Genomic DNA, 27,646 nt, shown 5'->3' on the forward strand with positions numbered 1-27,646 from the left:
TATCACAGCCATAACATCTACTGTAACAGTCTCATTTACATTCAGACACAAGCATAACTGCCTTTGGCACAAAGTAAATTCGGTCTTAATTTTCATTTGAGAAACTGTTATTTTAGGAGCGTTTCCCGTCTTTCATTTTTTCAAACTCCAATTAGGCCAGTAGGAGTCAAGTCATACCGGATGAGGAATCCTATTACTTTAGAGGCCAGAGAAGGAAGGAAATGAAGCAGTGATTGAGTGTTTGGCATTCACAGCCAAACACATTGAGATGTTCCCGTAGAGGAAAATAATTCAAACTGTGACGTGGGGAAGGAAGAGGGAGAGTCGAGGAGGCCGACTATTTACAGATCTGACATGGCATTCAAATCATTAAAGATATTCTGCTCCTTTGAAGCAGTCAGTCAAATCGGTCTCAGAGGACCAAGCTGTTTTCTGTTTTGAAGGCTATATGAAACTGCAGGTATACGCAATTAACTTATTCCCCCTCAGCTACAAACGCATGTATCGATTGTATACACTTACACAAACATAAGTCAGTCTCTTTATGACCACAGGGGCATAAAACTTTGTTTTGAAACAGCTGATTTCTACTTTAGAATTAAACACGCTGTCAGAAATTAATACTACACTGTACTATTATAATATACCAATACTTTCATTACATTCAAAGGTTAAAATAGCACACTGTAAGACTCTCATTATAAAAAAGGAAAAGGAAGCAATCAAAATCACAAAAATGGAGCAAGAGCAGAAGATCTGTGATTGCTTTCCACAACCGTCCCATAATTCATGAGCCGAATGCTCTGATTGTGTCATGGAACATTAATTGGCCGTTGCGGTGCTGTGAGCCATAACTAGAACAGAGGCTGTGACACCAAAAACGACTACACAATATCTATTGTTACATTATGTAAAATTGCAGTCGTGATGAAGATGTTGTTTCCATTGCCCTATGACCGCAGAGAAAATGAGCTGGCATTGATGAAGTGAACTTCAGGAGGGTTTTGGCACTACATTAACACTAATTAGGGCAGAATTGATTGAGAGGCGAACACTTTCTCCTATTATAGCGCTGCCATTACTCATAGAATGACAACTGACAGCGTTTCATATGAGACTGAGCCAAGTCAATGCCTCTGCTGATAGCTGCACTGCTCGGAGATCCTACTAGGCTGCTGTGTGCCGAATAATTGCAGTCAGCTGCTGTACTATGCATAAACTCAGTGTCTGAAACCTGACAAATGCAGTAAAGGTATCTAAATTCATTGCTGGTGTCTTGCTGCAATGCATCCATCGGATTGATTTCGCACGAGATATCCCACAATCTCGGTATGTGGTCGATTAGTTGATAGAATAAAGATGGCATCGGATAGAGCAGCTAAAAGGGGTAAATCAAATTAGAAAATGTACATTTAATAATCCTGTGATTCTGTTTGCAACCCATAAAATAGGCTAAATAGCATAACAAAAACACAAGTGGTCAGTAATATAAACAAAACACCCACACCTAAAATTTTAAAGGTCCAATGTGTAATATTTTCGAGGATGTATTGAGAGAAATGCAATATAATATACATAACTATGTCTTCAGAGATGTATAAAGACCTTACATCATTCCTTAGAATGTGCTATTTCTGGCTACATACACCGCAGGTCCCCTTCACCATGTTGTTTCTACAGTAGCCCGATACAGGCAAACTGCTCTGCAGAGCGAATTTTGTAAAAATGTTGTCTTCTTCAGCAAAGAAGTGAAAACATGACAACATCTTAGTTCTGTGTCAGCCGCCGTAGTGCTTAGTGTCTAATTATTTACAGTACAGAAAAACGGTTTAGTAATAAATGCTTCAAACACTTCACAAGAAGGTTGTATTTGTTAACATTAGTAAATGCATGAACTTACAATGAGTAACATCGTTTTTAAGCAGTAAAGGATCCTTTTTAATGTTAGTTTATGTTAAAAAGAATGATTCAATTCATAAAATGGTGAACTAAGATTAACAAATGAGTTTAAAAAAAGTTTTGTTCATTGTTATTTAATGTTGGCTAATGCATTATTCGATCTTAACAAGTAGAACCTTATTGTAAAGTGTTACCGATGCAGCTGCCTTTGGTTTAACACAGTGCCGTCAGCATGGAACACAGTGGTGATCTATCCTGTTCCTGACTATGTAGATTCCCGCAGAGTTGCTCTCCAATCGTGCAGTCATACACCTGCTTGCAATTTCCAAGTGAACTCTAAGACCTTGATTAGCTAGTTCACGTGTGTTCCATTACAGTTAGACCCAACTCTGCAGGAAAGGTGGACCTCCAGAAACGAGAACGAGCACCCCTGTGGTCACGCAAATCAACATCCTGCATGCTAAACTGATTGTTGTTGAACTTCTCTCCTCCATGAAAGCCAATAATTGGAGCATCTCTGCTTTTCCAACCGAGCTGCTGTGGAAGACAGAAGTGTTTTATTCAAGAAGAGCAAAAGAGAGGCTTAAATACAGATGATGAGCCGAACAAAAAAAGCAAAGCCAACTCTCTTTCCTCAACCTCCTAAAAATGCCAGGCACGAGCGCATCTACGTATCCTGGTTTGGCCCACGGTTAACGACTCTGACAGAGCGTCTTCCCCTCTCCATCTGCTTGGTTGTCTCTGTAGCACTTGGCAGCAGATTCAGGACCCACCAAATCCCCACGAGCGAAACCATTCACGTCCCAAACAATCAGTCACACTCTCTGTCCTTATCACACACGCGCACACATTGAACATAGTACAACACTTAGGCTCATTGAATGGTCCTTAGTGGTACTATGCTCAACTCAGTCCACAAACACCTCTCGTATCACACAGCAATACAGTGTGATGAAGTATTAACCCCAGCCTATCACCGGATTGTTCCCCAACATCCCCTTACGCAGGTCCGTTCTGCTCTCATTCTCACAGCTCTTTCAGCTGCCGCTCATCTCTCACCAGCAACACAATGAACAACTGTCATCACCGCTAAAACAACCTGTAGATCTATGAAAAATCATCGGTCTGTAGGCGAGAGAGTCAGACTGAGGAAGAGATCAAATGAGGGAGAGATGTGACAACAGAATTACAAAGAACAACTAAATCTATTTGTGCTGTCATACAGTCATGGAAGATCTACAAAAGCACGCCATGCAACTTACAGTACAGGATGAGACTTCTCTTCATGCTTGCAATTACTTCGTAACTATGCATGCAAGATTTCAGGATCGAAACTAAAGTTGAATAGACAGTCTTGTATCTGTTACACCTAATCTGCAATTAGTCTAATTGTCTACAAGAGAAAACAGGAAACTGCAAGTCATGCGTACAAGGCAAAGAGCTTTTATCTTGTACTGTGTACATATCCTAAAACACAAATTCATTACAAAAAAAACCTTCAGATTTATGGAAACAATAGCGGTTCAGGGCTTATGACACTGATTGGGAGCGAGAGGAAGAGAGAATGACAGAGACTCTGGGGTGGATGCAGTGAGGCAGACAAACAGACAGAAAGATGAATAGATAGACTGATAGCCAAACCGTTATAACGGCACAGCGTGTCTACTGCTAACAAGGACACAGAGATCAGATCACAGAAAAAGTGACCACCACCACAAACATGAACGCAAAGCGAATTTAACACAGTAAATGTGAGTTTCTGTGTGTAATGATGACTGAGAAGAAGTGTTTCGTCTGTCTGCTCTGGGATCATTGCCTCTAGAAGGGAAGGTCATGTTCATTCTTTATTAGAGATTCCTTAAATGGTGTTATGGCAAAAGAAACGATGGGAAACAAATCATCAAGTGTACAATTTACAATTAACACTCAAAAGTGTTACTTCTGATTGTAGTGTTTTTGATCCAATATAAACATGATTCATTCTGTACACATTCTGAACATCACATACATACATACATACATGCATACATACATACATACATACATGCATACATACATACATGCATACATACAGCCAAAATGAAGAGAACATTATTAATTTCATTTAACCAGCGTTTCTAGACTACTGTGTACTGTGTAGTACTATTACATTGCTTAAAAGTGAATATGAACTTGTTTTCTTTACAGTATTTGAGGTCTTAAATTATATTAATTAAATAAATATCAATTTATATCTGTATCTCCAGTTTTCTATTTTCTGAAAAAAGAAACAATACCTTTATTTGACATTTGGGAGAATTATTGGTAGAAGTTCACAGAATAAAACAAAAATAATAATTTAACACAGTCGCATACCTAATAGTAAATTCAGAAAAACTTAGTGTTTTTCCACAGATGTAAATATAAAATGGAAAGGATTTTTTCCTATGCAATTTTATGGCTCTAAAGTTCAAATAAAGATTTGAACTTTACAGATGTTCCTTTTTACGTTTCTTCATACACTTTACTTTTTATTGGCCACTTGGGTGTACATCTTAAAGAGATGCCAGTGAATACAATTATGCACTAGTTCTTCTTGGGTATGTTTGAGTGTGTGTGTAAATAAACATTTCTGAAACTTGCACCTGCCTGCCAATGTGCACTACAATAGTTTATGATAACATCTTCAACAAAACAAAAGTGCTTAAGGAATTTGAAACATCTGGCAGCTTGCAGACTTCACGTCTTATTGTGGACCTTGCGTTTGCTCGCTCTCTAGTTGCAAGCCTGAAGCTACACACATTGCTATGTATACACCCCCTAACAAAAACCCTTGCAAGAAACAGGAAACATCTCAGATAGCTTTTTTCTTTCAGGCTTTCTATCCCTAAACCTGCCCCTTCTCCATTCTCCAGGAGGTCTAAGAACCTGACACTTCCAGCACCCTTCCCCTCTAGGCGTCACATCTCGCTCATTTCCATTTTTCCTTTTCTCTACCTCCGTGCACACATTGTGTTTCTCTCATACTCCGGCTGCTTCATTACGCCGCTCGTCTTTCTGGTGGAAACGGATTCTGAAAATTCTTGTACACGATTAAGCTGCAGGCACTCATTATGGATGACTCTCGGCTTTCCAGCAGAGCAGAGCGATCATTCAACCTCACGTTTCCGCTCTGTTTCTCTTTCTCTTTACATGAGCTGTTCACACAAAGCGAGGGAGTGAGGAAAGTCAAGTGAGGAAATGATGCGCTGAGCAGTCATATCATTACTTCTAAACTTTAGACTGATCTCAAGTCTGAGTGGCCATCTGCTTGAAATCCCACAAAGGCTTACTTTGCGCTACGCTATTCAGCCATCTCACATCTTTGCACGCAGCTAGTGCATTTTACCGCGTCCTGCCTCATCTGCTGCAAGAAGTGTTTGATATGTTTGAGCGGCCCTGGTGTACTTTGAACGACACAAACATTTGGCTAATGAGCAATAAAACAATACAATGAAGTGGTGTCAGACCAATGAAGGCAAAACACAGCTAGAATAACGCATCAAGCTTGACATGGAGGAGCAGGAGCATGGGTGTTCGATTACCCCCACTTCCAGCAGCTGTTGGAGTGACAGGGAAGGAAAACTGTCCTGTTGGTGTAAAGTTGCAAACGCAAAGCTGTTAGAAAGATGGAGTTGTGCAAAATTGTGCCGGAGTCAAGCTGAGCCAATGGAAAAACACAGCTTGCCATTGCGATGGCTTTAAAATAACAGCTCTGTGTCACCAGGATCAGATCGGGTTACTCAGCTTGAGGGTGGAAAAGCTTGGCGATAGTTGGACTCTTCATAAATGACTCCCATCGCAATTGTGTGCCTGTGGTTTTGATGTCTAATCGGAGACAAACATCAGGCACGTTCTCTAAATTTGTAGTAACTAATATGATAACAGAGAATCTCAATATAACTTTTGATACATGGCTTTTCATGGCTAGTTGGCAAATAAACTGTAAATGTGTCCTATGGTGACAGGTAATTGTCATTCATCATTTTCATCAGCATTTCTAGATGTATTGTGGCCATTCTAGTCAGTGTCTGATGAATACTACATGCAAGTATGAAAAAGAAAAGTTGCATAGGTGCTTGTTTTAACTTTTGTTGTTTGCGACTTTGAAAAGTGTTGCAGTGAGCGGCTGGAGCATTGATGAAACCTTGCAAAGGCATGTTGTGAGTGTAAAGCTGATGCAGTGATGGAGTGCTGGCTGAAGTTTGTTTGAGTTTTTTTCCCAGACTCGCACAGATCACAGTCAGCCTTCTCGCTCAGAGCACCTGGAAACAAGCCATCTCAGTTTACAGCAGCACAAAATCAGCCCCACACCGAACCCTCGTTCTTAAACGCACACTCGCCCACTGATTTCCAACCTTTAACATACAGGCTGACAGAGACGAATAGAACGTGAAAGCAGGGTTGATGATGTATGCAACTAATACCATGTCCCACACAAACAAACAGCATGCACGTACACACAAAGTGACTGAGACAGATTCAGCTCACACCCCATGTCTGGGCTTTGCCAATGGCCTCTTCCTGTCTCTGTGGTGATAGCTGAGGAAAAGCTGGCCAGTGGGCGACACTGACAAATGTCCAGCCTCAATCCCACAGTGCGTGTGTGTGCGAAGAGAGAGATGACAGTTGCTTCCCAGACAAGGCCATCTGCACAGCAACAGATCCAGAAGCCTTGGTTTATACATTTGCCTTATTTTTCTTCCTCCAGTCCAGCTCTTAATTCTCAAGCAAGCCAACTAGAAATGAGCCCCTTGTGCACAGTCACAAGTAATAATGGCTGCGGGTGAAAGTGATGCGAAATAGCCCCGGTGATGAGGTCTCGGTTTCATGCCAGTTATTGCCAGTTGTCCATCAGGCAGTTGCTATCATGATGGGTTAGCGTGCCTCTGGTTAGGTCCATGCAGCTAAACCTAAAGGGCCCCATTAGCACAAAGCTAATGAGACAGAACCTCGGTGGGCTGGAGCACAAACTCATTATGGCAGAATCACAGGCACGTTGGGTAAGGAGCCGGTGTGTGCAACCGCGTGACTTATGGGGGAGCCAGGAATTTGTGATGGAATTTGTTGAAAAGTAAAGCTTCGGGGCTTTATTTCAATCAGAAAGAAAGAAAGAGTACAGATTGAATGTTCAATGAATTTTTTAAACATCTGCGAGAACTGTTGCCCAAAGCTGTCGAAATTAACATAGAATGCAGCAGAATGATGAAAATACTGGAACATAGTCTTAGAGCAAAGTGTAAACTAGAGTTTTTTAACTTTACCTAAGAAAGTTCAATGTAAAACATAATTGCATGAATGTAGAACATTTTGCATGCACCACTAATTGTTACAGATTAAATAATACAAACGATGACAAATGTAAGCATATTGCGCTACTGACCTGCCAACCTAAAAGACTTGAATTAGTGTTGCTTGATTAATATGACCTGTCACTCGTGTGTGAACCTAGTCGGATTTAACCCAGCTCCCTTACCTCCAACACACACAAGAACACAGCCAGTCATAACACAGCCTGAAAGACCTATCAATGAAATGGACAACACCTGCTTAAACACAACGGGACCCAGATCCCAAAGAAGTAGAGGAATTCATCAAGATCCTATACAGGCCTTTCTTTCCAGGTCTACATGCAGGCAGTTGTCCGACTTGTCAAAACTACCCGGTGCCTTGACCTGCACTTAAAGAAAATAAACAAAGCCAACCTGCTCCATTAAGGCATGGTTGAGTGATGTCAACTCTGGCACAGTCCCGTGATACAACACAGGGTGCTAATAATCACACCAAACATAAAGGAGGAACTGCTCAGGCCATACGGGACCGTGACAGACTGCTCTTTAGACTAGCTTTTACTTTGGACGCCATACAGAAAAGCCATTACCAAGAGAGCCATTTAACAACACAACATCAATTAATCAATCAGACCACGCAGCAAAATTATTTTGGCTGCATTCAGATGAAGTTTTCATGCAGAATGTCTATTTCAGATTGGGGGTAGGGCAGGGACAAAAAAGAAAAACAACACAGGAGGGGAAACGTTCTCATTTGGATGCAGTCCCGGCTCTGACAATCTCACTTCATTAGCAAAAGTGGGCAGGGAAACTAACAAGGTCTTGTGCTCAGAAAAAACTTTTAAGTAACTTTTATCAGTGCTAAACCAAAGCAGGAACAACAGTAGCATACCAAATTATGATGAGGCTTGCACAGATACAAACAGCTGTCTTCAACAAGACTCGCTGATTAGTGTATTTATATATTTCTAAGCGGATCTTGGATGAGAGATTGCTGGGTCAATGCAGGACTGATTGTGTATGCCGATTATCTTACGCAGAAAAGGCTGATTAGGATCAGGAACCTCTGTTGGTTCAGGACGACAAGAGACCAATACTGATGACAGGAAATGCTTGTCAATTACCGGATGCTGCGTCTCAGGTTTAGTTTTCACTCTATCTGTCTCAAACCAGCCCTCAAACACTATTTTTACATCCTTCTGCTGTTTTCTGCTCTCACTCACCCCATTACATAGTGAAAGAGAGGCTTGTAATAATCAGGTGGTCCATCTGTATAGTTGCAGCGTGGGTTGGTTTCCCCTCAGGACACATTAGGGTCAGGGACAGCACATCACCGGCAGCGCTGGAACACTTCGGCATTCTCAGTGGGGCCCTGATCAATCGGATCAATGAAGGTGATCAGCGTTATAAGCTCTGATCAGGGAACAGACTAATCTGGTTAATCTATTAGCAGGCTGGGACAGACGAGCCCATTGGGGCATCAAGCCCATCTATGAGGTCTGCTTCTTAGCACACTGCCATATGGAGACAATAGAAGTGCACATAATACAGAAATACAGTCACAAATACTGAAGGGGTAAAAAGGAAGAGGGAAGGTCTGTATTGTGTATTTTCAGAGTCAGTGCAACAGATAAAAAAAGCAAGTTTCAGGACTGCCTGGTCCTGGTTAAGATGCATGGCTGCGCGGGGGTGTGGGGGCAGAGATTGGGCTGAGACCCTCTGGGTAAACACAGAGACAGCATGGCCCCGTGCTGGAGGTCATCCTTCATTCTGTGATTGAGCATGTGGCTCAAACTACATTAAATGCGCTACAGCTTGTGTTACAGAAATCCATTTGCAGCTACGCAATTACCAGCCACAGCCTTCAACCTGCACTCACATAGCCTTCCCTTCTGGGAGCCGGTTTAAACACAAATACTCTCCCATGGTTAGCAGAAGGGAAGGTAAACCTACAGGTCTGCTCGGTTGCCGGCTGAGTAAATCATATTAATCATCAGCCCTGATGTTGTTTCTTCCTGGAAATGCATTTCATTTGTTTCATATTTAGATGCTCCTCACAGAGAAGTCTCTGCAGATGCTCACGTAGGCTGGCGAAGGCAGAGGGGGCATTACAAATCTTTGCCTGAACCTACTTTACATTACACAACGACATTACAGAAACAGGAGTTACTGCAAAAATAAAACCTGAGAGTTAGAATGAAAGAGTACGGCCAGGAGATGCTCCAATTTTACAAATAATAAAATGTATTCCTACAAACAGTGTTCCAGTAATTCAACTGGCAGAACGCTATGGTCAGGGGTTTGATTCCCAGAAAAAGCAAAGGATGCAAAATATAAATCCAATGCAAACAAGCTAAAAAAATGCAAACAAACCACAAAAACATCCGTCTGATGGGGGTCACCAATGTTTGTATCTGCTTGTTACAAAAAAACTAAAAGAAACTAGTTGGAAAAACGGAACAGAAATCCTCAGCAGGGTAAGTGCGGTGTTACATTTTAGTTGCAGAAGGAAAAGTACAGAAAGTGAGGTGGAGAAAGGCGAAGAAAAGTGGAGGAGTGAAGAAGCACCGTGGCCATCCCAACAATGCTTGAATACCTTCAGCTGAATGTTGAAACAATTCCTGCATCTATTACCCTGCAGAGCCGACAACTTCAAACTACAGAGGCTTCCCCTGAACAGAGGAAACAACCTCAAAAGCAGCAAAACAGGAGATATGAAGATTTCGGGTGAGCCTGGAAGCATCCGAGACAGAGGAAAACACAGTTTACGCAGCAAAAGCAAGAAGATATAAAAGAAAACCTCATCCAAGGCAGCACAGCTTTAATATACACAGCAGCTCTGTCTCCAAGATCACTTGGACAACTCATTGTGTGTGTGTGTATTTGTGCACCTCCTTTCCCTAATGGAGAAAAACTGTTTCAGGTTAGGAAGACAGAATCCATTTTCATTTCCATTACACCAATATACCAATAGACACTACTGTAACTTTACATATCAATAATATTTAAGGTCCACACAATTTTACATAGCTTACCTTAGTGAAGAAAGTCCACCACAGCACAGGCAGAGAGCTGGATAGAAAGAAAGACTGAGAAAAAATAAAAGCAAGAAGAAACAGAAAGATCATTACTGATGCAGCTCAGAGCTTCACAAATTGAGTCCCTGCTGTTCAGACCTACATCAATATCACCTTCCCTCATCCTATATTTCTCAGACCAAATAAGAAAAAGAAGACACTAAATGCCTTCTTAAACACAGAAAAAAAATCTATTTAAGGCAGCGTGAAAATATGGCCATGTGTCTTTCAGTTCAACACTGACAAGTGAAACATTAAGATTAAGGGTGATATATTCAGATAGAGATTAATCTTTACATGCTTAAATCAGATACTAGGGATACACTGATACTCGACACTAAGCTTATGTGCTCGTAAAAATGCAACGATACCAAAGATAGATACCTCATGTGACACATCTACATTACATGCTGTATTTACTAAAGGTGTAGTACTCTATTAACGTACTCTATACAAGTCTATAGGTCCAAACAAAACAAGCGGTCCATGTTGCTTGAAAAATATAAAATTATTGGGTGGGAGCTCTAGGGATCAAGGCCTTCTGGACTGTGACACTTAACACAAAGTGCTATAGTGCATCACAACTCTACATGTCAAATGCCAATCATCACAGATCGGACGACCAGCCGGCCGACACTGTACATAAATAATGCAACACGATTGACTTCAACTATGAATCATTCATAAATGTTATGTTACACATATAGTTATGCTTGCACAGACCATTGCTGATGTATAGTTAAGTAGATGAATAATATTAAAACAAAAACAAATAAATATTTTTTAAAAATTACAAAATCTTGGCTACAATTTGAAGAAAAAACACATTTAAATGCCTAAATTGACTTGCAGGAGTAAGACAAATAAAAGATCATGGTCACGATCTGGCGCTATGGCTGAGGAATGGTGTCTCAGGTGGTAAGCAACAGAAGCAGCTTTCATTAAGACACTGCTTGATCTTGTTCCCCCCCCTCACACACCAATTAACAAACCAACAACAACAGTACCAATTGTACCAGACAGATTCTGCCGTGGCTGTTGTATCTAATCCTATTGTAAAACCCAGAGCCTCTCGCTTGGGGATAGAGCAAAGAATGGAAAACAGACTGAAAGAGAGTGAGGCAGGAGAGAAAAAAACGCAGCAAGCAGTTTTCCAGCAGGTGAGGATTAGTAGTCTAGTATAGTGAGATTTTACCTGTGTTGTGTAGCAAAACATGGCACAGCGCAGACCAGAGGTTTCTATTTCCATCTGACCATTTTAGGATGTCACAGGTCAGGCATATTTTACGTTAGCATGCCAACACACTGCAAGCAGTGAGTCCTGTACTTATTCACAAGAGCTGTGGAATATAATCACTTAAGCATGACATGCATCAATACTTGACAAAACAAATAATTGATTTTTAATATATATAATATAAAACTAATTGTTTCCCATTTACATAAGCATTAGCCAATTCATACACGCATATAAATCATTTCTTTCCAGTCGTCCTCTCTTTGATACTTCCTTTCTAAATCTCTAACTCTAACATACTTTACACATTAAATATCTATCATTTCAATTGGAGGACAAGATGCATCCTCATGTGCCGTGGTAATAAATCATATTAAAAATAAAATGTTTCGACGTTGAAACACATTTTTTTTGGAAAGTTACTGTTTTCAAAGCTGTCACTTTCAAGCACTTGGGCCCGCACCTAATTCTCACACTACGCTGGGAACTCTGGCTCATCTGTACCCTTCAATCCCCTACAGAGTTCAGTTTTAAAGTAGAAAGAACCATTCAAGAGTGCTGAGAAGAGAAGTTAACGGAGGCCAAAAAGGGAAAACATATTTCACAAATAAAAAAAGGCAATCTCTTATTACATTCACTCTTAATCAGAGTGGCTGAAGATCATGGGGTGACATTTGCAAGCCGACAACCACGGGGCCCATGATGCTAATGCTGCAGAGTAATTAATCTGCCCCCAATGGAACCCAAACCACTAAAAGGTCACTCATACACACTCTCTCTCTCTCTCTCTTTGTTTTTTTAAACACAAACATACACACCCCGGTGCGCACAGCCACAATAAACGGCCAACTCCAAACACAGAGAGCAGGAACCGCATCAAAACAGCTCATTTATCGTCCAGTATGGAGCGTCTTGTACCTCTGAATGGGTCTATATTTGTGTGCGCATTTTCTATCAATCCTGTTGTTGCCGTTCCGCTGCTGATACCAAAGATGCAAAAACTTCCTGGACCTGAGAATCACACGGGAGGGAGGAAGAGGGGGTGGGGCAGAGTATAATATTCCTTGATTTTTAAGGTCCTATTTTGGTTTATGTAGTGTCCAACAACAAGTTGACATAAATACAAGATGTAAAAACACTATTGTTTTGTTATAATTGTTTTTTCTTACCTGATTCTCAAATGAGGAGGCTACAGAGCTCCTAGTAAAAAAGTCAGTCTGGAGCCCTGGTCTAGTGTGCTGTGATTGGTCTACCGTGAATGAGGCTCCCAAGCTACAGTGTTTGGAGAGAAGAGTGACGTTTTCGGAGGCAGTCCTAGCAAAACGTAGGGGGGGGACTATATGAAGTGATGTAAATCTGCAGCGGTTCGCGAATCAGACGGGGCATGACTCGTGTTGACTCCCTTTTTTCCAAGCCAATAACTTTGTTATTCATTCACCTTCGGCTTTACAACTTGGCAGAGTGCTTACATTCACGGACGGCAACATAACACACTGCTTGAAATGTTATTTACATGATCTAGTAATACGTACTCTTTAATGCCAATGGAAATCTATTCTGCCGGATGCATTTTGCAAGCCACTGTTCCTTCCTTCACTGCTTATAAAACTCAACAAACTGCCTGTGTGCACCTCCTCTAAAGGAACAGTCCTTTCCTCTTTACCCTTTCCTCATTTAGTGTATGGATAGCTGCATTAAGAAAAGTCAGGTCTGCCTTTGGAAACAGGTTGTGTTTTGTTAAGAGAGAAAATACTTTAAGATTCTTCAAGGTCTTTTCTGCATGAAAGCTCGAGCTCCTGCGATCTTCTCAGCACAAACAGTACAGCTGCCACGGTCCCAGCAGGAGGAGTCGGGTAATGAAAAGGACCTTCCCACTTATGATTAGTGGGCCGAGAGACATCTATAAGGGCTGCTGTGTGTGGGAAGAGCGAGCAGGACCCATTGCTTTTAAGCGTGAGAATGTGTGCATACATTTAACATAAGGTTTTTCCACACGCACTGTTCTCAGCTCTCAGTATATTCTTTTGAGGAGAAAATCCACGCATGTGTGGATAAACAGCAAAGAAAAAACATTCAATTAAAAGTTACACAACACAAAAATTTTAATTGACCCTGTGTGCCACAAAGAAGCATTACCTATAACGCTTTGTGCTTTTATAATGGCAACATAAATAACTATCATTTCCAATTTACGGAAAAGAGCTGCTCGTAAATTTCTCTTTTCTCATATCTTCATATAAAAGGAAATGGTATTGCTTGAAGTGACACGAGGGGGTGAGGAATGCTTTAAAATGTTACTGAAAGCATCTACAAGTTTATTGGCTAAATGTCTACATTTACAAAAAATGAGCCCCTTTGCGTTTTCACAAACAGATGAGTGGCACAAGTACACAACTGCACTAACTGATGAATAGGCACATTTGCGCAAAAGAATGCTCTCAGGCTTATATATCTGATAAGACGCAACGATCTCTGTGGTCCCACACAAATAACAAGAGGGGGATTGCCACAGCCTGTTTGCCTCTTACATAATTATGCCGGGACTGTTCCTACATCCTATGCAGATCTAGTGTAGATAAAAAAAGACAAACAAGTAAGAAAGGCTGTGACACCAAGGTCTAGCGTATCTGACTCAAGAATCAATGAAGCAGGTAAGATCCAGCGATCTGCCTCGCCACAATAGGTCTGCAGCATTCACTTAAGGTTATGGCTTCTTAATGAGCGTGGAGGAGTTATACAAATCACAAACAGCAGGTTTCTCCATCAGGAGATTTACAAGTAATAATTCAGTGCTATTAAATAATAGTTTATGTTAAAGATATGCAAACGCAGGCAAGGGAGCAGCAAGGTTTGCTCATAAACTGGTATTATGTTTACATATCAGAGAAACCTCTGACCTGTTTTACACGATTACACACAAACAACCTTCTCTAAAACACTCCTCACATTACCCACAATGCACTGAAAGAGCACCCACTATGTTTAACAAACGTCAAATGCTTGCAAAACACACTTCCTCCACTCCTCCCTGCTGCGATAGAGGGGAAGAGAAAATAAATATGAAACATGCTACTTGGAAAGTGCACCGTAGGAGAAGTGCACACTCTTGCACTTTCTGACAAGAGGAAGACGGCGAGTAGGGCGAAGATTTATGGCGCGCACAACATCAGGAGTTGATAATTCTATTAGAGGTAGCACCAAGGATTAATACACATCCTCCCTGGGCTCTCTATGTGAGTAAAAAATGGGTAAAACAGTTCGTTCTTTCCGATAGATCGATAGAGAAGAGAAGGAACGCTGACAAAACTACAGCTTCAATTTCTTACAGCCTACATCAAACGCGAACTCTGAGGGTGACCCAAAGAGAAAAAGCAATGGTGAACACTGGAAGACAAATAAGAGAAAAGAGGAACACAGAACACAAAATACACTATTATTAAATCATAGGGAATGTACAACCAGCATAAAGCGAGTGTAGGGCTGCTCGATTATGATACATTTACATTTTACATTTATGCATTTGGCAGACGCTTTTATCCAAAGCGACTTACATTGCATTATCCTATACATTTATACATAGGTATCTGCAATCCCTTGGATCGAACCCACAACCTTGCGTTGTTAACGCAAGGCTCTTACCACTGAGCTACAGGAAAGCTACTATTCATTAATGAATTGAATGGGAAATAGCAGAATTTAATTATCTTTAAATTACAAACAAAAAGCTGCCAGAAAAAAGCTGTTTATTTTTTACACAGCTCTCAAGATCAAAGAACAGGTTTTACAACAGCTCTCAACAGACTCTTTCAGTGGGCGATGATGGACAGTCAAACAGACGTTACTCCTACAGTCACCCATTGAAGAGATGAAGTTGTGGTTTAATGCACAATAGACTATCCTAAACAAACAACTGCTTTTCATGTGGGGAGTGACCGTACAGATGCTGCTCATGGTGGCCTGCTGCCCAAGAATTCACCGGAAGAGTGACTAACAAACAGAGGCAGCTAGCCAGAAAATAATGTGAACAAATGGTTTAAATAACTTAGCAAATAAGATGAGGGGTGTAGCAAATAAGATGGGGGTAAACATAGCAAATAAGATGAGGGGTGTAGCAAATAAGATGGGGGTAAACATATGCATGAAGTAAATGAAGGTTGTAATCGTCTAAGTGTTGTATAAAGGCTCTTCAATACATACCCCAGCCCTTTAGTGAGGAACAGTCTTGACCAATATGGACAATATTTAAGGATGGTAGAGACCCCTGGTCTTTAGGAAGGGTGGGAGCTACCAGAAGTCCACACAAACACACACTGACACGCTAGTACTACAATTTATGTCACTGTCTGATCGAGATCAAGACATGGAGAGACGCACCCAAACACAAAGAACTAAATTCCCACAAACACACAATGTCCTGGCATTTACTCGAAAAGAGCTCAATTATTTTCGTATTACCAAGGCGCTCCAGAAGAACAGAGGAGCATAATAAATGGCAATGAGGCGACACTAATGTACCTCTCTTGCGCACCGCACTCTCAGACTGAGAAAACACAAAAGCCTGAATCTCTGGCCTGGCTGAACACAAAACCCCCTGAAAGGATGGGAAGAGCAGGAGCTTATTTTTCTTTAATGTTCCCCTATTGGTTTGGTCTCAGCACCCATGCAACAGCATGCCTCTGAGTTATCATAGGGCAGTGGATTCACAGCCTGTTTCTTTTCAACCCCACCACCACCAATTGTTCCCAGCCTGTCTGCCACAGGAAATTACACTTCCACCTTCAGGCCATGCACGACCAGGACAGGCCTGCTTGCACATGAAGACCAGAAGCAGGCGGGGGAGAGGGAGACAGATGGAGCTTATTCACATGGGAAGGAGACCGGCTCAGGCCTGTTTACACTTGGTATTAACTAGGGATGCATAGATACCAGTATCGGTATCAGGCCCAATAATAAGCTCATGTACTCGTAATCGTAAAAATGCTAAAGACTGATACCTCTGGCATCGGTGGGTACCAGAAACAACTCGTACTCAGCCTTAAAAATGGTATCAGTGCATCCCTAGTATTAACATCAATCTCAGACTCAGTCTACACCAGTACACGATCTTCGTCCACACTAGCGTTTTCAAGTGTTTCCCAAACGCTGCCCATCCACACTGAAATGTCAGAAAACATGAAAAAAAAATCCTTTTACATTGCTGCGGTTAGCGAATGACTATAAATCTGTAAAAACGAAAGTGAAACTTAACTTGTGCACTGCAGCCAAACAATAACTGCGAGTACTTAAATATTCTGTCTATTAAAATGTTAAGCATGCACAAAACATGTCATTGTTTCTAAATACCTCAGTTTTCCTCATCCACACTAAAACGCGAAAATTGCGTTTTCAAAATGTATCCACTTACAGGTGCGTTTTCCAAAAGCTCCGTTTCTGTTGACAAAAATGCCATCTCCGTCTTGACAAAAATCCAAATCAAGCTGTCAGCTGATACAAACTGTTATAAACACATCACTTACATGGGACAGCCTCCTTGCCACTTGCTTTTTTTGCATGTATATTTGCTAAATACTTTAAAATGCTTAGTTGGATAATTATTTAAAACACATATTTTAGAGCATTTTTTTTTTGAGAGGTGAGCGAAATGTAATTGCGCTCATGTTTAGCATTTACACTACAAATGCATCATGTGGACATTTCTAACTACTTCAAATAAGAATTGGAAAATCATATGGCAGAAAATCCTATTTTGATTTAGTGTTGACCAGGTGTAACTGGGGCTTTAGTGAGGTACACAGCAAGTGAGCACTTGATATAGACATGAGGTCATGTCTGTGTTAGTCAGTGCATAACAAAAACAGTTATTAAAGGCAAAAAAATGTAAGCCATCTAAAAAACAAGACTGTTCAAGAATAGCAAAGGAGCTAATAAAATGAAAAAAAAGCAAAAAAGCTGTAGAAAGACATCCAGACGCTAGCTCAATGATGAGACCTTTTTTTGTCTGCCTTTGTCTCATGCACGCACGTTTCACATTAAACGGACCTTAGTCAGGACAGATGTCACATTTCATTACCATGAATAAAAAATTTGGCTTTAAGGCATAGTCCTTTTTGTTATAGCATAATGGTTTTAACTTTGCTCTCAATTATTCAGCTTATGCAACAACAACAAAAATTCAGATGACACAAAAACACCATTTAAGACGTTACATTGGACTTTAGGAGAGTGCAATACATGCCACAGCCAAATAAGAGTTTACCTTTAGAGCATTTACCTAAAAGAGCTTTACCTTAATTTAAATATGAGTTTAACAAAAACCTGCATAAAGGTGTGCATTTTACAGTGTTGTTGGATAAAGAATAATAGGACAATGGACCGATGTGATGACTGAAATGATCAGTAAGAGAAAAAGAGAGTGGTTGAAGCAGGCATAAAATAGTGGCAGCTGAGCTGATAGGTTGCCCTTTAGCCAAGTGTATGAATAAACATGTACATTTATAAAATACATGAACGTCACTTCAAGCTGAAAGGTCTCGGTTTCCAAACAAAATCTCATTACTTTGCTCTCTAGGCGGCAGGAAAACTATTAACACAACAGCTGGATTTACACAGAGGGGAGAGACACCAGGAGGAGAAGAGCGAGTGGGGGTCGAGGAAAAGAAATGTGAGTTGAATAGACATGTCAGAATAGCAGGGGGGAATACAAAAAGACGTGAGCATGGACTCGTATGATGCGAGAACAGGCGACAGTGGGGGAAAGTGACGGATGGGGAAGGAGAGTAAGAGTCACAATAACTTTAAACCTTTCACCCAATCCACAATAAGACAAGTCACAACACATCAGGAAATTATCAGATTTCTATCTGCCCCGCCACAGGAATTATATAAAAAACACCTTCTCTGTCACCATAAGTCACGTGGGATGGAAACTCTTAAGACACAGTGACAATTCTTGTGTTATTAATACATGTGGCATGTGATACTGTAGAATAGGGGTGGGCAGAATGTCCAAAAATCTACAAATTTCACAGAATGAGTCATTTTATTTCATGTTAACGATATATTTCACAGTAACAATTTCCTATTATAATTCTATACCTTATTCCAAATGTTTCTTAGTTTTTATTTATTTATGTATTACAGTACATTTAAATGCTCACCATAGTTAAAATGTAGGCAAGTTATGAAAATGTACAACAAATATGGGGTCTTCATCGCTCTTCACTCTCTATTAGATGCGCACTGTTAGTTACTCTCAGTCTTTAGGTTTGTTTATTCTGGCGCTTGTCTTTGCACTGTGTGTCTCTGGTGAATCCACACGAGAGGAGGTAGGAGGGCATCATGTTAAAAGCGATCACGCAACGAGCATCATTGCGCAAGTTTCGCATCGGCTCACCTAAAGCTAAACTTTATTCAACTATTAACAGCTTTACAAAGCAACCTGACTTTTGAAAAAAGCCTATTCTCACATATTTCAGAAGCATGCGCAGATCCCTGATATTTAAATTGTTATGGGTAGATTTATTCACATCTTTTTTTTCATCATAGCGCTCATCTTACCGAGGAGGTAATTGCGAGAGGGATGTGATCTCAGTAACTCTCCAGATTGCAAGCTTAGTGTAAACATATTCTAAATCAATAGGTTGCCACCACCCCAACCTCTCAGGAAAAGGAAAGGCCTTGATGAGATTTACTCCTCAGCGGAAATGCTGTCCATAAGACACAGGAAGAGTCCTCTTTATAAACTGCCTTGTTTAATATCTGGTCGTGCTGAAGCCCTTATCTTCAACACACAGTCAGCAACATAAGTGACAATGTCTTTTCCAGCTGTGAAATGTGAGTAGGAAGCGTCCTCAGGGGGGAAAAAGTCTCAAGATACAAGCTCTTGTTAAGTTTCCTTTCTTTTAGTATTTATTACAGCACAAAGGGAATTACATAAATTAACAGTAAAAATATGCAACTGTGTGTGTGAAACTTACTGTTAACTGCATTTCTCGAAAAAATAATTTGCAGTGACTGGTACAAGCAGGCACAAAGTTTTGTTTACATAGAGAAAAAATTTGATGGTCAGTCACCCACTGAACCCCACCACCTCTATCTACGTTTTGGTCATAAGGAAAAACAAGTGTTTAGGGTTGCGAACCTAATTTTCGACCATTTTTGTTGTTGAGAAGTCATTTCATCTTGTGACTTAATGTAAGCCTGCATTATCGTGATTTGACGTCTACGGCGTTGTGGCGCTAGTGTGTAACGCAGCCTTCCCAAATGCGATTGCAGAAGAAAATACAGCATGAATTATGATGGAGTGCAAATGACACCGAACTAGCAAGGTTTGGGAAAATTTCACAATTTACAACCAAGAATGCTGTTGTGCGCAATACATGCAAGACAGATTGCATTTCAGGAGAGCACAACGTGCAAATTGAAACACTTGAAGAGGAAACATCAAGGTGTTCTGTCGAAATGTCCTACATTGTAAAATGATTTTACAATGCAAAATACCCTTGTCAGATAGTCGTACCGGCTTAAAATAAACACTAATTAATTTTACAGAACAAATACTAGGGCTGATCGATTATCACACATAATCTTAAATCGCGATTATTTTGGCCAATATTGAGATCCCGATTATTTAACACGATTACTCATTAACCTTTTAAACAACATAGAAAAACTTGCCTTTTAAACTCTGAATTTAACTGAAAAATAAATGTAAAGAAATAGCACTGCTGAACCACTGTGAAGGAAATGTGTGCGCTGTGGATTTATACTAAAAGAAAAGAGAGGATCCTTGCAAAATGGAATACGGCACATTAATCGTTTACCTTGATTATTTTGTTTTTGTAATTGATGAAGGCCAAAACAGCCCTAGTTAATACCCTGTCAGATTGTCCTTCTAGCATAAAAAAACCCTGTAGGATTCATTTACAGCGCAATACCCCTTCAAATTGTACTACCACTATCAAATGAAAAAGTATAATGATTAAACAGCGAAAATACACTATCAGATTCCCGTAGTACTATAAAATTTACAGAAAAAATGATTTTATAGCGCAAAAGAAAACATTGATGTGCGCATGCCTGGTAGGATAATCTGACGGGTAAAATGACATTTCGGGTCACCAGCACAAATACAGCGAATGAGAGGCGAGTGTTCTCCAGCTAACTATCGGTACATTTTTAAACCTTTTTATTAGACAGTGCAGTACTAATAATATATCAACAAATGGTGTAGATAGATGTTCAACAACAGAAAAGGAGTTAAGTCTTTTTGAAAGGACTGTTAATACCCAACACTATTAGGTATTATAGAGGTAACTTGTCTTTGTTTTGTTCCATATTCATGATGATTTAGAGATGGAGATGTTAGGAAGAGTTATATCATGTCAGTTACTTTTACTGTAATTAAATAATAATTGTCTTTCTGCTTGTCGGTTCATTTTTACTACACAAATATTATAATTTTATAATAATTGTTTAGTACAATTGTAATTGTTACTGCTGTAATGCAGCAAATTAATTTATTTTTCTGAAAGAGAACAAAAAAAAGTAAACAATGCTTATAGGAGCATGTGTGTGATTTCGGATGGACAAAATAAGAAAACAAAAAAAAATGTGTACCTGTATAGTTTGTTCAAAGTTTATTAAAACAACAATTTCAAAAGCTGATGTAATTGTGTTAATTTTTTGTTCAAATAGGTATAACTCAATGTTTTAACTTTTTCTTAAAAGCTGAATGGTAAAAACAACTTATTAGTCTGTGAAATAATCTAAGATTAATCACCCTAATAATCGATAGATAGGACGATTATCAAAATAATCGTTTGCAGGTTTAGTGTTGTTATGTAATTTTAAGCATTGTGTGTTGTAACACAGACCTAAAGATAGCGCTAAATATTCACTCTCTTCATCTGCATAGCACAGCTCAGCTGCTGCAAGCGTGCACGGACACGCACTATAAATCACTATTTACAATAAAACGCTAGACTGGATAAACATTTTGTAGGCAAATTCATCTTTGCATGCTTTTGTAAAGCACATGAAACTCTGTTAGCTAATCCTTTTACATTAAAATACACAACACCAACACTATCAACAACCCCAGTATATTCTTATACTTGGGGTGAAGTGGTTAACAACAAATCGTATGGTTCACCACTTAAAGTTTTGGCATTTGCAGTGCCTCTGAAATAAAAGCATTAAATATGTATGAATTGAAAGAAGCCTTTTTTTAAAGAATAATTAAGGTTATTCGACTGCCGTAAAGTTAAAGTTAAAGTAAGCAGAAACGGCTCACGACCGTCTAATTTGTTTCGCCATGTTTTTAAAGCGAACTAAAAATCACTTTAAACTTTTCATAATAACACAGCGATAACGTTGTTTGAGGTGTTGTTTCTGAATCTGCACGCATCTGTCACTTAATCAGATGCCAGCGTGGCGTGCTCAAATACACATTAAATTAATTTAAGTCTGACAACAGAAACATAAAATATGTAAACGACTTCTAACTTTATTGGGTATTCAGATCAGTAAGTTCAGAGAGTAAACGCATGCACATCTAAAAGTCTTGGGCAATCTCTGCCTTGTACACACATACACAGATGAATGCAATACTGCAATACTTCTCCTCGCCTACAGGGGCCGTAAAAAGCCGTTAAGCAGGTCTTACACTGTGTGAGAATGAACAAACACGTGTGCAACAGAGAACAAATTACTGTACAAAAAATGTAAGAGTGTGCGGTTACAAAAAACTGGCTTTGTGAGTACTATTATGATGGTGGAATTTGTGTCACATACACATCAACAATTCATTCCTCTCGCAAAACAAACATTTATACTTATTTACTATTATATTACTATTCAGACTTTAATAAACGACATGAATCCTATCCAATAAATAACCTTAACTATATAGCCTAACTTTACATTAACTACAAAATCATAGGTCAAAAACAACACATTTCATGAATTCTTTGAGGAGAATCAAAAGAGCCGAGGGTAGATGGACAGTGCCAGAGAGGTTGCGTGTGGAAAGGTCAAAGAGGACTTTCACCTGTAGAATCTTCTACAATAAAACCCTACTCCTGGTTCACAACCAGCCCCATGGACAGTGAATCCTTGACATGTTGGCAAGACGCTTGGAACCCTGCACTGCTTAAACAGCATGGCACAAAGTTCTCATGACGTCTCCAGCAGGGCCATTTTGAATCTCGACCATATGGACCGACGATCCAGCCTTTTCATTTCAGATTCCTGACTCCACAGATGAAGGGATGCTCTATACACAGCTGGATATGGGCTGAGAATAAATCATCTTACAGATGGTTTGAATTGAATAATCAACTGATTAAAAGTTACTATGAATTATTGAACTAGGCATGGGCCGAATACCTGTTTCAAGGTATACAGAGGTTTGAAAGAGTCAAGGTTTCAAAACCACAAAAATTGTCTGTGATACACGTATGAGATGCATTTACACAGAAATAAATAATGAAGTCATGTTATGCAATGTTTGATGTTTAGGCCTTATATATGGGCCATGACAAAAATCATTTTTTTTGAAAGAGTATTATTATTTTAAGGTTTTATTTTTACCTGACATATAGATTCTATGAGTGTTGGTTCAAAAAATGTATTTGTGTCCAGTTGATAAGTTGTTTTTTGTATAAGCAGTAATTTGAAAATAACACATTTTAGTGTTATATTTGCAATACCGTGAAACTTTCGCTAAAGGTTTTCATACAGACAATATCTCATACCGGCCCAAGCCTAAATTGAACCAAGATTTATCAAGCTTTTTCATGTTGGAATCTACATTTATAGCAACCGGTGAGGAGGACTGATCCTTGAAGTGATCAGAAATGGGGGAGGAAAAGAAAAAAACACTAGAAACACAGAGAGATGTCCTTCAAACTGGATATCCTCTACCATTACCTGAAGGCATTAGAATCTCTCTTACACAGTACCCTGACCCTTTCCAAACTTGGCTTTTTTTAAGTACTGTCCTGCAAGGCCTTGAATTCTTTGTCTCCAACACTGTTTGTCTTGTTTCTGCTTCTATATAACCTCATCGTTTCAACATGATTAATTAATGAGGCAGATTTTTCTTGCCATGGCGTGGCATCTGCCCGTTCACTCTGTGTGCCATTGCAGTTCAAGCTAAATTGGCTGATCAGGAGTCAGGTCAGAGCATTAAACCCCACTTAAACCCAACGGATGGCAGGCGAAATGCAAAAGCCTCCTCAGGACTTAAGAGCACTCGACAACGCAGAAGTGTGGCAAAAAGATAGGCTCCAGTGAAAGTGTGTGTATGAGCTCGTGAGAAAGATTACGGCTTACAAACACAGAGACACATGAACATGGTTCATTTCCCAGACATCTTCACACCATTTTCGCCTTGTTGTCAGTGTCGGTAGCCAAGTCGGAAACTAAATAATAAAGGTAAGAAAGAATAAAATGAGGGAATGATGGGACAGACTGAGAATTAGAGGAGAATGACCCCTTATTTGTAAAAAGCGAGCCACAGGCAATGGTTTCTTGGCAGATTGTCTGGAGTCAGGGGCTCATTCAGTGAACAAAGCCTATAGCCATTAGCAAGACATTTGGAGACTTTGGATCAGGTTCTATTCACAACATTTCTGAGTCTTCCACATATTTGTAGAAAAAAAGGACTGGTAGGGGTCAGAATCCCAGCGAATAGGCAGGGATCCGAAAACAATGGCGGATGGATAGATGGAAATGAGGGACAATACAATACATGAATAAAGGAGAGACTGTGAGAGAGCTTTACAGAGAGCAAGGGACAGAGAAAAAAGAGAGAGAGAGAGAGCTACTAAAAAACGAAGAAGCATTTAAGAAAACATTCACTGTACTAAAGGCAAGTTAAGTCTTGTGAAACAATTCATTCCCATCACCCTTATATAATAGCAGTGAGCCCATTAAACACAGTCAGCATGCTGTTTTCAGATCTGTGCTTCTGACAGCTACACCTCTGTCCTTCACAGACACGGAGTACAGACAGTGTGCAAGTGAACGTGTAGGAATGGTCACTGCGACAAAACAGTTGTCGTGGTAATGAATAGGTCAGAGTCTTGGTGCTGGATGTTAAAATGTGGGCATTGAGAACAAAACCTCACACATGCTGCACAGAGATTCTATGTAAAAACCTTGAAAAATGGAAAGTAAGAGTCAACAATAAAGAACAAATCAACATTGGCCTGGCTTCTCACAAAGGGGTGAAAAGCTACATGGTGTAACTTTAATACTTTCATGTTTTAAACTTTCCACATTACTAAACGGATTCTCAAAAATGTCTGCTTCCAAATATATTCCAAAAGACTCGCATTGTACTTTCCATCCCACCTAACCAAACTTTTGTAAAAGGATAGTTCCCCAAAAATGAAAATTGTGTCTTAATTTACTCACCCTTAAGTTGTCCAAAAGTTATTTGGAAAAATGTTAGTATTTTCCAGCTCTAGGACATCGTGACATCAAATTAAAAGGGTAGTCAAAGGTGTCCCAGAATGGTTTGCTTTTGTAAATTCTTAAAAATAGAATTTTGTGTGAAACAATAGAAAAAAGATGAATGCTGTCCCAGAATTGAAACTTGCTAATGTTTTTCCAAATATTATTCTCAGTGTTCATCAAAACAAAGAAATGTATACAGGTTTGGAACATCCTGAGGGTAAGTTAATCATTACATCATTTACATTTTTGGGTGAAGTATCACTTTAAGCCTGCAAACTGAAAGATCATGTTGTAACGCATAAAGTGCTCTGACAAGAAAAATAATGCATTTTTGGATTTAAACTCTTAAGGGCCCGGCACACTCGATTCAAAATCAAATTGGTTCATAACCATTACATAATAGGTAGGTGTTCTCTGATGATCCGCCTTCTTTGAATTGGGAAATTTACCGGTTTCATTAAGGGGAAGGTCATGGACGGAACAATATCAGCACGCGAAAAATGTCAAGATATGAACAATGCCAAAACGGTTTATTATTTTATTCACAATTATTGATTTTTAATATTATTTTATTTGTATTTACTAAAATGCTTTTTCTTCAATTAAATATAGGTGCAACATGATACTTAAAAGAAACGGTTGTATTTTAAAGTGTATCATCTTCAAAAACAGCTGAAAGCAAGATGTTTCATTTTGAGTTGCAAGCATTGAGATGCATTCTGTTTTATTATTAAGAACAACCTGAGAAATATTTTCCGTGATGTCCGATTATTTTATGTGCCAAGTAACATTATATTTCAAAATGTACATTATGTAAATGCAAAATAATTACTCCCTGGCATGGCGGGCCCTTTAGGCCGTCTCAAAACAGTCTTTAACCCGAGCGTATTCAAATTCTCAAGTTGCCTCAAAACAGTCTCTAAGTTACAATCCCATAATACTCAGTAAATGGGCAGGACTCTCGTAACTGTGTCTCTACGTGTGCAGACATGCAAGCGCTGGAATGCAGCCACAAAGTCTTCGGCTGCTGCAACTTATCCACAGCTGGGATGGTCACCATGGATACAATTGGGTCACAGTGAGGTCAGCAGGTTAAAAAGATGAAACCTCACTAACTAAATCATGTGTGGTGCATTTTCGAATGTAATATTGCACAGCACTTAGTTATAGGCCTCATATATTAGTCCAATTTAGTTGTAGGCCTCACAAACTTCATGAACACCATCCATGAGCACTTGAACACAATACACGTACAACACATAGACATTTCTATATTTTAGTGCACACACCATATACAGCATGTATGAATTTGAGCACTTGTAACATTGCACACTATGTATATAATTTTGCACACCGGGATTGCATCTTTAAAAACACACCTTATATGTATGAGTTCGAACACTGGTTTGCTTCTGGGTTGTCAATGTTCTAGCCGAATTAAACGTATGTAATGTACATTTTAGGTGTGAACGAACAGATGCATGTTTAAGAGGACATGATATGTCAAATCAGATTGAAATTCTGGGAAGCACACGCCACGATTAATTTCAAGAAAGTAAGACTAAAATTTAACTGTGGCAAGCGCAAAGAGGGATGGGCCAGGTAGGCCGGATTGAATAGTGGAAAATCAGAAGTGGAGGGGCTAACAAAAAGATGATATCACGTGACACCTGATTGGTGAACAATGTGAGAAACAACCTGAGATTTCTGTATAAAGTGAGGATGAGCAGTTTATTGGCACGAGCAAATAAAGTTTAGACATTTCACACGTTATTCCAAATCAGAGCAGCACTTGCCACCTGGAATTCCAATAGAAATGCTAAGTGGCAACAGAGGCAAGAGAGTGGGGACGAAGAGAAAGAGGAAAAAAAAAAAGAGAAAAAATCACATGATCAAATAAGTAGGTGGGGTTTACACTAAATTCCTCAGAGGTGCTGTAAAAGCCAGAGGGCCTGAACCAAAACACACATGAAAAATGACTTGCCATGAGCACAGCACAAAAAGAAAACGGCTGATGTAGTCTCTTGCCCTCATGCTTAGCAAGATCCACACTGAGACTAAGCCTTTGTAGACTAACCAGCAGTCTGCCACAAGAGTCTAGTACAACATCAGTAGCTTGAAACATTGTCACAGTTCTGAATTCCCATTCCCATTGACTTTAGTGCAATAGACATTTAGTTATGTTTTTAGGCAAGACAACAAAATGTGTAGTAGGCAGTACTTGGATAAGACATTACCATTTCACATCTGTCTAGATTTTATTTTTAGATCCATTTCAAAATAAAATTGTCAAGATACCAAAATTTGGTTTGTCAAAATCATATTTAATGAATCTCAGGCATCAATTCGTAATATTAACATTTAATGTCACACTTTCTAAACTGTGCAGAATAGCAGCACACTGAAATTCAGGTATGGTAACAAAAACTGTATGATTTTATTCATCAAATAATTTTGAGTTGTCGTTGTACTTTAGTTTTTTTCTGTGAGCATCAATCAACTGGATACAGTTTGCACAAGCTCAAAAAAAATCTATTTTATAGTAATTTTACAAATAAACATAAATTACACTTAAGTTGAAAAACACCAGGTTTTTACTAAACCTTCGAACATTAACAGAGGTCAGCATGAGCAATTCTCCAACTCAAGCCCAGACATTC

At 39.5% G+C, this 27,646-nt stretch overlaps 1 protein-coding gene across 2 annotated transcripts in view; it reads right to left on the reverse strand.

The window, feature by feature from the left end:
- The window catches only part of ndst2a (N-deacetylase/N-sulfotransferase (heparan glucosaminyl) 2a), an 85,885-nt gene that overhangs the window by 42,755 nt on the left and 15,484 nt on the right, over positions 1-27,646 (reverse strand). Inside the window, exon 3 of one of the 2 annotated variants that reach the window (XM_079472618.1) lies at positions 10,244-10,297. The exons of the other annotated variant lie outside the window; for it this stretch is intronic. The gene's annotated coding sequence lies outside the window, so the exon portion shown is untranslated. The remainder of the gene's footprint in view (positions 1-10,243; positions 10,298-27,646) is intronic. 2 annotated transcript variants of the gene reach the window in all.

Source organism: Barbatula barbatula (assembly GCF_947034865.1).
Source record: "Barbatula barbatula genome assembly, chromosome: 14".
In the NCBI taxonomy this organism is placed as follows: domain Eukaryota; kingdom Metazoa; phylum Chordata; class Actinopteri; order Cypriniformes; family Nemacheilidae; genus Barbatula; species Barbatula barbatula.